Source organism: Prionailurus viverrinus, unplaced genomic scaffold (genome assembly GCF_022837055.1).
Source record: "Prionailurus viverrinus isolate Anna unplaced genomic scaffold, UM_Priviv_1.0 scaffold_51, whole genome shotgun sequence".
Classification (NCBI taxonomy): Eukaryota; Metazoa; Chordata; class Mammalia; order Carnivora; family Felidae; genus Prionailurus; species Prionailurus viverrinus.
In genome coordinates, this window is record NW_025927614.1 from 1,776,963 (window position 1) to 1,786,819 (window position 9,857).

At 51.0% G+C, this 9,857-nt stretch overlaps 1 protein-coding gene across 1 annotated transcript in view; it reads left to right on the top strand.

Annotated features, from left to right (window-relative positions):
* Nucleotides 1-9,857, top strand: part of ADARB2 (adenosine deaminase RNA specific B2 (inactive)) — a 415,526-nt gene that overhangs the window by 349,309 nt on the left and 56,360 nt on the right. The gene's annotated exons all lie outside the window — the stretch shown is intronic.

A 9,857-nucleotide genomic window follows, 5' to 3' on the forward strand; every position in this document is an offset into this window, starting at 1 on the left:
CCACGATCCCCTCCTCGCTCCATCTGCTGGGACAGTCTCCAAGGAGAGGACATAGGGCCAACCACTGCATAGCGGCCACACGGAGGTCCATGGAAAGAGGAGCTGGCAGGATGGGCAACGCTGGCACAGCCGGCTTTGGAAAATGCAATCTGCCAAGATACAGTACCTCCTAGCCTTGGGATCCACGCCACACGGTGCTGAGGTACCCAAGCAGGGAGCACAAAGAAAGGGCTTGCGGGAGCCTCGTGCCGGCGCCTGTCAATCGCGGTGCAGTCAGTGGTTCCCCAGATACAGGGCTGTGCTGCCATTCCCTGGCCCCAGGATGACCACCATCTAGCTCCCTGCGGCCTGTGTTCGGAGGCCTAACCCCGAAGCAATGCCCTCCCAGCCTTCCTTTCTACCTCCCATTACACCCAGCCCCTGGTCACCTGAGCAACACTGCTCCCCGAGATACTGAAGGTCTTCCCCCTCCAGAAGAAAGCGCATCATCCAGAAACATCTCTGTGATGCTACAGGCCAGGTCCGCATGCCGAGAGTCAGAATCAGGACCATCAGGGCTAATTCCTGATGCCTCTTTTACAGACGCAGAAGCCGTGCCTCAGAGAGGCTACCTGCACCATTCCTCTGATTCCAATTTTAACGCTTTTTCCACTATGTGGGTAACAATAAGGATTTCGTTCATCTTTCACGACTTCCTTCAAATTTGGTATTAGCCTCTAGATAATTTGAGATACAGAATAATTAAGTAGTCAGTTAACTTGAATTACGTAGTCAGACTTTGAAATTAATGAGGCTTGATTGCCATCGTCAGCAAACAGGAATCATTCCGAGACCGAAAGACACTTCTTCCACGGACACACGAGGAGCCGTGGAAGTTCATCTCCCAGTTAGTGGGATTTCTCTAGGCCACGACGGGCTGTCCACTGGCTGTCCACCTTCTGGAGGAACCCTTCTGCTGCCCAGTCCTAGAAGGGGGCACAGGCAGCCACGGCCCCTCCTGGCAGGCTCCCCCCCCCCGACCCCAGGGCACTCCCCATATTCACCGAGGGAGCCCACAACTAGCACCATAGACGGGATAACAGGGATGGGGTCGCCTGTGCTCCCAGATCCTGCCTGGCCCCGCCTATATGCAAATCTAACCTTTCCGATATTTTAGCATTATAAACCCAAAGACAGGATTTCAACAGGAAAATATTTACTGAAGGCTTTTTCTTTCATAATCTATCGATTTTAATATCCTTACCACTTTGGCTAAATGTCAATTTTACCCTGAGGACCTACGATTGCAAATTTGAACACACTTTATTTATTTACGGCATTCAAAATATTAGTGTTGGAAATGAGTAAAGTTTGAGTCTTTCAGTGTTCCTATTTAAAGTTTATTTTTTCTATTTGAATAATGCTGGTAATTTGCCACGGTAATTGGGGCCAACAGGCACCGGGCACAACCCCAGGCAGAAGCTAGCGTGGCATTTCGTGCAGTGATACACAGCTCGTTAAGTGTGGGGCCAGCTTCCCCACTTAACCTTTGGGACACAAGCACCTGATTATCACTATCATTTAACCAGAAGCCAAATCCTCTCTCCTCTGATCATTTCTGTTCCAAACGTCCAGCCTGTGCCAATCTGTGCGTGAACACCAGCAACGCTGCACATCTCAGATGTAGGCTCATCGGGGCTGCCGCCCGGAGACATTCCCCCCACCCCCCGCCAGCCCCACTGCCCGCATGTGCTCCTGCCATAAGAGAACGGGGGTGGGGGCATTGCTTTGTAACGTTCCCAGGAGGAGAGGCTTTCGGTGGCATCTCCTTCCCCAGCGGGTGTATGCAGGGAGGCCTCGTGAAGGACACATTAACCCCCTCCCACTGCCAAGGGATCCCTCTGCAGGCTTTTTCTAAACTGCTAAACCACCAATAATGAGTATAGCTGGATGTCTCTTTTTCATATTTAACAAAGAATTTATGTTGCAAATGACTTCAGTTTATTTTCCCAGGTGTTAGGTCTTTAAAGCCTCTCTGTGCACACTTTTCTATTGCAAAGCTGGCCCTTCCCAGGTGCCAGGGCCAGCCTCTCCTGGTACCACCCCAGAGCACACCAGAACCTCACCTGGCCACTGCAGGGGATAGGTGTACGGAAGGCCACCATCCCACCCCAAGTTGTCTGAAGGGTGTGCTCCCACCAAAGGACTGAGCTAGACAGACCACGGAGGGGTCTCTGCAGGACCCCCTTCCCCTCCCTCCCAGCCAAGGACTGGGCTAGACACACCATGGAGGGGTCTCTGCAGGACCCCCTTCCCCTCCCTCCCAGCCAAGGACTGGGCTAGACAGACCATGGAAGGGTCTCCGCAGGACCCCCTCATCTCCCTCCTATCCGTTACTCCTGGATGGCCACAGGCTTGGGCACCTGCGCCTGGCTCCAGCTTCTGTGAGTGCAGGCTATCTCAGGGGCAGGACTTGCACCCGGGGCTGGAGGAAGCAAAAGCAGTGACAGGCTACAGCGGCATGAGCCCAAGGGCCGTGGGTTTGGTGACGGGGTGGGTGAGGCAACAGGCTCACCTGCTCCAGAGCCCCCCGACCTCTCGACACCTGCTCCCATGCAAGGCCTCCTGGCTTCCCCACTTGTCACAAAAAATGTCCCAAAGGGGGCCCAGCTGTCCCCAAATTCTGCCAGCCTCTACCCCTTGGAACAGAGAGGCCGCTGTCCCCACCCTGAGCAAGCGCTCTGAGGGGGCCCGAGAGTGCCGGGACCCCCACCCCCCTCAGCACCCCTTGAGGCCCCCTCAGGGTGGAGGGTTAGCCTGAGATCCAGCTGACTACCATCAGCAAGGGTCTCGGCACCGCCTGAGCGAATCACCACATGCTCACAGTCGCCTCAGAGCACATCCAGCATGCGCTTGGATTTAGGTTGTCTTCTGAGGTTTGAGAAACCGGCCCCAGAAGAGCGGCCGACACTACATGCTGAGACCCAACAGCACGACCCAGAAGGCAGACACACACAACCTGTCGCGCCCAGTTGTGCACATGTCCGGTCTCAAGCGCCCGTCTCTGCAGCCGTAAGATGGGACCAGAGCCATGCAGGGGCCCTCTGTTGTTCCCACGCTGCGTCCCCACTGGGTATGCCCCACTGAGCCCCAGGAAGCAGTCGGGGAACATTCACTGAGTTCTCGCAGGAGCTCCTGGGCTTGGAACCTGGGTGTGATCTCTCATCACTACCACGCCCAGGTCCTTCACCCCACCCGTCCGAGCAGCTCATCGCCTCCCTGCAAACGCACCATCCCACCTCTGAACTTCTCCAGCCATGACTTCCCCAGGCTGTCCTGCTCATGACCCCGGAAACTTCGCTTAAATGACCCTGCAGGCCCAGCCCATCTGCATCCTCAGAAAGCCGTCCCTGAGGGGTCTGCCCCCCAGCCGCTGACCACAGGTGACCTCTCTCTCCTGCAGGTGTTCCACTCTCCCCAGTGAGCTGTCTACACTACACTTGATTCACACAGTGGTTCACCACCTCCCCGCCAATGATCTGTCTACACTGCACTTGAGTGGTTCACTCTCCCCCAGTGAGCTGTCCACACTACTTGGTTCACATGGTGGCTCACTCTCCCCCAGTGAGTCACATGGAGGACATGAATCATAACCAGTCTATACTGTAACTAACTCACATGATCATTAACAAAAACAGAGATACGACAGCTCCTTAACCATGAGGCAATTTGTTGAAGATTAATTGTAATAGCACACTCACCACTTTTATAAAGTGTTTGACAACTAATGACCTCAAAATAATACCAGCTATAATTGCTATTACCTGTAAAATCAGTAAAAACATAGACCCCTCGTGCACAGGGCTATATACATGTATATACATGACGTGCAAAAGAGAAAGAAAAACTACTTTTCCAGGATGTACCACAAGAGGAGACAGGTTCTAGGTGCTCCTGGGTCTGGAGGAAAATCACAATCACTGTGGAGGCCATAACAGGAGCTCGGCCAGGGGCTTTGTTGTGAGAAGGGTGAGGAGGCTGACTGCCCATGGTCTGTGAGGCTCACGCGGACAGAGACAGGAGACGGGTACGCAGGCACTGAGGCAGCTCCCACCGAGCCCTGGACGTGGCCTGGGGAAAGCGAGCACGTGGTTGCTCTGATTCACAGTGATGCGTTTGTGCGCTCGCTGTCGGGTCTTAGGGTTAACGTAGAAAGTGATGCTACATGGCACAAAAACAGACACTCAGATCAATGCAACAGACTAGAGAACCCAGAAATGGACCCACAAACGTATGGCCAACTAACCTTTGACAAAGCAGGAAAGAATATCCAAAGGAATAAAGACAGTCTCTTCAGCAAGTGGTGCTGGGAAAACTGGACAGCGACATGCAGAAGAATGAACCTGGACCACTTTCTTACACCATATACAAAAATAAACTCAAAACAGATGAAAGACCTGAATGTAAGACAGGAAGCCATCAAAATCCTCAAGGAGAAGAAAGCAGGCAAAAACCTCTTTGATCTTAGCTGCAGCAACTTCTTACTCAACACATCTCCAGAGGCCAGGGAAACAAAAGCAAAAATGAACTAGTGGGACCTCATCAAAATAAAAAGCTTCTGCACAACAAAGGAAACAATCAGCAAAACTAAAAGGCAACCAACAGAATGGGAGAAGATATTTGCAAATGACGTATCAGATAAAGGATTAGTATCCAAAATCGATAAAGAACTTAAACTCAACACCCAAAAAACAAATAATCCAGTGAAGAAATGGGCAAAAGACATGAATAGACACTTCTCCAAAGAAGACATCCAGATGGCTAACAGACACATGAAAAAATGCTCAACATCACTCGTCATCAGGGAAATACACACCAAAACCACAATGAGATACCACCTCACACCTGTCAGAATGGCTAACATTAACAACTCAGGCAACAACAGATGTTGGCGAGGATGCGGAGAAAGAAGATCTCTTTTGCATTGCTGGTGGGAACGCAAGCTGGTGCAGCCACTCTGGAAAACAGTATGGAGGTTCCTCAAAAAACTAAAAATAGAACTACCCTATGACCCAGTAATTGCACTACTAGCTATTTACCCAGAGGATACAGGTGTGCTGTTTCAAAGGGGCACATGCATCCCCATGTTTATAGCAGTGCTATCAACAATAGCCAAAGTATGGAAAGAGCCCAAATGTCCATCGATGGATGAATGGATAAAGAAGACGTGATATACACACACACACACACACACACACACACACACACACACACACACACAATGGAGTATTACTCAGCAATCAAAAAGAATGAAATCTTGCCATTTGCAACTACATGGATGGATCTAGAAGGTATTATGCTAAGTGAAATTAAAGAAAGACAATATCATATGACTTCACTCACATGAGGACGTTAAGACACAGAACAGATGAACATAAGGGAAGGGAAGCAAAAATAATATAAAAACAGCGAGGGGGACAAAACAGAAGAGACTCATATAGAAAACAAACTGAGGGTTACGGGAGAGGTTGTGGGAGGGGGGATGGGCTAAATGAGTAAGGTACATTAAGGAATCTACCCCTGAAATCATTGTTGCACTATATGTAACTAACTTGGGTGTAAATTTAAAAAATAAAATTAAAAAAGAAAGAAAGAAAGAAATGCTATAATACAGCCTGACCCATGCGCTGAATACTCTGTAAGTTCAACAGCGTGCTATTAGTTCCCATGCACTTGCCCGTCCCACAGGGATGGGATGAAGTCCAAGTGGCCCACAGGCATACCCTGGAATTTGAATCTACAAAAATAATCAGTGACATGAGCTATTTGCAAGCACTCTGGCTGCTTCTACTATAAACCAAGTGCCAGGTGGGGAAGAAAATCGAATTATTTTGTGATCTGATTAGTTGGGTTTGTGGTAACCAAAGTTGACTGTATACATTAAATCCCAAGTGATTAAAACATAAATAATCCCTAGTGTTAAGTTAGACAGTAAGGACATACCTCCCAATGTGAATTCTGAGTTTCCATCTAGCTTGTAGCCCCACATAATCAACCACAGCCTCATTTACATACACAAAAGCAACTACGAAAACCTACCTACAGCCGTAATCATGTGTGTGACTTAATTAAAAACCAATCGCCTAAAATAGCCCGCATTGCAGGAGATGGGGGGGAGGGGGCAGAGAGGGGAGGCTTCCTCCAGGAAGATGCGGAGGCAGGGCAGAGACGCCCCAGGGCGGGTTTCTCTGGGCTTTTCCGAAGCCCACACACGTTTAACTTCTCAAACACCCCACAGGTCTGTACAGAGACGACTCGAGTCCCCGCAACCGATGCTTCCTGTGCTGATTTCTCTCCTGTCCACTTTTACAACCAGGAAAACCGAGGGACATAGTTCAGTTCATAAATATTCCATCTCCCTGGCAAAACCACAAGCAAGGATTTATGGGCAGTCTTAGGAAATAGCATCAGTTACGTAGCAGAGGTAAATTTTCAACAGTTCACTAAACCCTCCCCTGTGCTTTAGTTAGGTTGCCACCGCCCGACGTGAGGAGGGTCAGACACATCTCGGCCTTTCTTTTTACGTTTACCTTTATAAAATGTTCATGGAGAAATGTCCTTCACATAAATGCCAAGGACCTCTGAAAATGCAAAAATAAGGCAAAAGATTGTAGCAGAGGAGATGTTTTTTAAAAAACCAGGTCCCAACAGGGAGTGCCCAGGTCAGAGGGGAGGGGGCGGCCAAGGCCGGGGGCAGCGGGAGCACGTGTGCACCCCTCAGAACTGCTTCGTGGCTGCCCAGCAGCCTGTCCTTACCACCGGCCATGGCTCCGTCTGTCCTGTGTCCTGCTATGTTTGTCTTTCCACCTGTGCACGTCACTGGCAACAGAACTGTGCAGAGCTGCTGACCCACGCTGTCGGGGCCCTGGAGCCCGAACACCCCCTAGAGGGCACCAGGGTTAGAGGTCAGCTCACCCGGATCTACGATGCCTGGAGCGTCAGCTGTGCAGGCGGCGCTCTGTGCACTATTCGTTTCCCTTAATTTGTCAGGCTTTACCTGCTGTTTCATAATAAACTCCTCTCATTCTTATGCTGGAGTAAATAACGCTCTTGCTGCAACCTACATCCTCAAAAGCAGTGCCTGAGTAGCCGAGAAACCACCCGGGTGCCAGTGGGTGGGCGGCTGGGTCCCCGGCTCCTCCGTGGTAGCTCCACCCTCAAGAGTCTCCAGCAAGGTTGGGTACCCAGCCAGGGGACAAGAAAGGAAGGATGGGGGAGCTAGACAGCCGGAGACAGGAGGGGTCCCGCACAAACGTCAGCAGCCAGAGCAACACATGACACTGTTGCCAGAGAGGTCACTCGCCGCGCCACATCTCACGCATCTGTGGGCTGGATGTTTGTGTCCCCAAATCCCCAGGTTGAAACCCCCACCCCCAGGTGGCTGTATTTGGAGCAAAGCCTCTAAGGCAATGACCAGAGTCAGATGAGGTCGTGAGGGTGGGCCCCACACCAGGGTCAGCGTCCATACAAGAGGAGACTCCAGCTCGCTGTCTGTGCACACACCGAGAAGTGGTCCTGAGAGGAACCATCCGCCGGCACCCAGGCTCAGGCAGTGGTTTGGGACGTCCTCTTCTGGGAGCCTCACAGGGCCCATCAGGCGCACAGAACAACCAGACACCTCCTGGGCTGATGGTCTATGGCTTCGCGGACATTCAGAAACTTCACTTTCAAGGGAAGGAAAAAGGGCAATCAGAGGTCCGTTGGAATCCCACCTCAGAGCATACAAGGCACCTTGAAAACTTACTGGACAAGGAAACCCTCAATAAAATGACGAGGCAACCTACTGAGCAGGATAAGACACTCACAAATGACACATCCAACAAGGGGTTAGTATCCAAAATCTGTAAAGAACTTCTACAACTCAACACCAAAAACCACCCCAAATAATCCAATTAAACATGGGCAGATGACCTGAATAAACATTTTTCCAAAGAAGACATCCAGATGGCCAACAGACACACGAAAAGATGCTCAACATCACTCATCATCAGGAAAATACAAATCAAAACCACCAGGAGATACCACCTCACACCGGTCAGAGTGGCTATAATTTAACAACTGAACAAGCAGATGTTGGCGAGGATGTGGAGAAACGGGAACCCTCTTGCACTGCTGGTGGGAATGCAAACTGGTGCAGCTGCTCTGGAAAACAATGTGGAGGTGCCTCAAAAAGCTAATGCGATAATTCCACTAGTATTTACCCAAAGAAAATAAAAACACTAATTCACAAGATACACACCCCAGTGTTGATGGCAGCACTATCAACAACCACCAAGATATGGAAAGCAAACAAGTGTCCGTAGTTTGATGACCAGATAAAGAAGAGGTGGTGTATATACACAATGAAATATTACTCAGCCATAAAAACGAATGAAATCTTGCCATTTGCAACAACGTAGATGGAACGAGAATATATTCTAAGAAAAATCAATCAAAGACAGACAAACACTGTATGACCTCATTCATTGATGGTCACCAGAGGGGAAGTGGTGGGGGGGGGGGGGTGATAGGTGAAGGAGACTGAGAGTCTCCTTCATATCATCACGAGCACTGAGTGCTGAACAGAGTTATCTCATCCTTATGTTGCACACCTGAAACTAGTATTGAATATAACACGGTAGCTTCGCCATACTTCAATTTTTTAAACATTTTTAGAGAAGTAAAAGGCAGTCTGCCCTTGAGCCGCTTAAAACCCTGGGGAAGCCAGAAGAAGGCAGCACATGAAGCCCCAGGAAGCCCATCCCAGAGAGAGACTGCACGGACAGCCACCTGCAGGCGCCATGGTACCCAGCAGGCAGGGCACACCCCAGCAGTTAGGTCCCCCCACAGAACAGCATCTCGACTCTCCCCCAACGGCCAGCATGCTGAGGAGCCGGAGGAAGGAAGACCACGTCCTCCTGTGACCTGACAAAGGCAAAAGGTAAGGCCTTAGGCCCACTGGTTCCTCAAGGTCCATCTCGGCTGTCAGCTCCAGTGATGCCTTTCTGGCCCCCTGTGCCTAGACAGGAGCCTCATTCTCCGTGGCCAGGCGAGAGCCCCTCCTCCCTGAGAGGCAGGTGGCACCGAGGCTGTGTCTTCCTGCTGGTCCTGCGGGAACAGTGCCCAAAGGCTCTTGCCCAAGAGCGGGCCTCTCGGACGCCCCACAGAGCCCTCAGACCCCTGTTCCCACGGAGCCCAGCTCCCTGTTTGTGTCCCGTCAGTCAGAGCTGAGCTCCCCTCCCCACTAGCCTCCAGAGGTGGGACCTAAGTATGTGTCAGGGGAAAGGATAAACCCTGCCCTCGGAGGTGGGGCCAAGGCACCATGAACCCTACCAGCCCCGTGTCCGCACCTGTAGCTGCTCAAGAAACAGCAGTTACGACTGCCCAGGTCATGGTCTGGGTGCCTGGCAAAGCCTGATGATGCAATTAATCTTCCCACACAAATTAAGAAGTCAGGCTCATCCAAGACGTGCAGAAATTACCCAAACTCACACTCTGTGAAAAACTGCTGCCCTCTCAGTTATAGCACGAGAGGGGAAGAGTCATGACAAGGAGAAATGGTCTGAATGTGGCCCCAAAAAGGCATGCCCGTATCCTGCCCCGGAGCCCGTGCCTGGGTCTATGCAGATGTGAACTGAAGGAACCGAGGTGAGCTCATCCTGGATGAGAGTAGCCCTAAACCCAGTGACAGGCATCTTGTAAGAGACAGAGAAGGAGAGGCAGACGCAGAACGGAAGCCACATGATGATGGAAGCAGAGACAGGAAGGACATGGCCACAAGCCCAGGGATACGTGGAGCCCCCTCCCGGAAGCTGGAGGAGGCGGGAAGGACCCTCCCT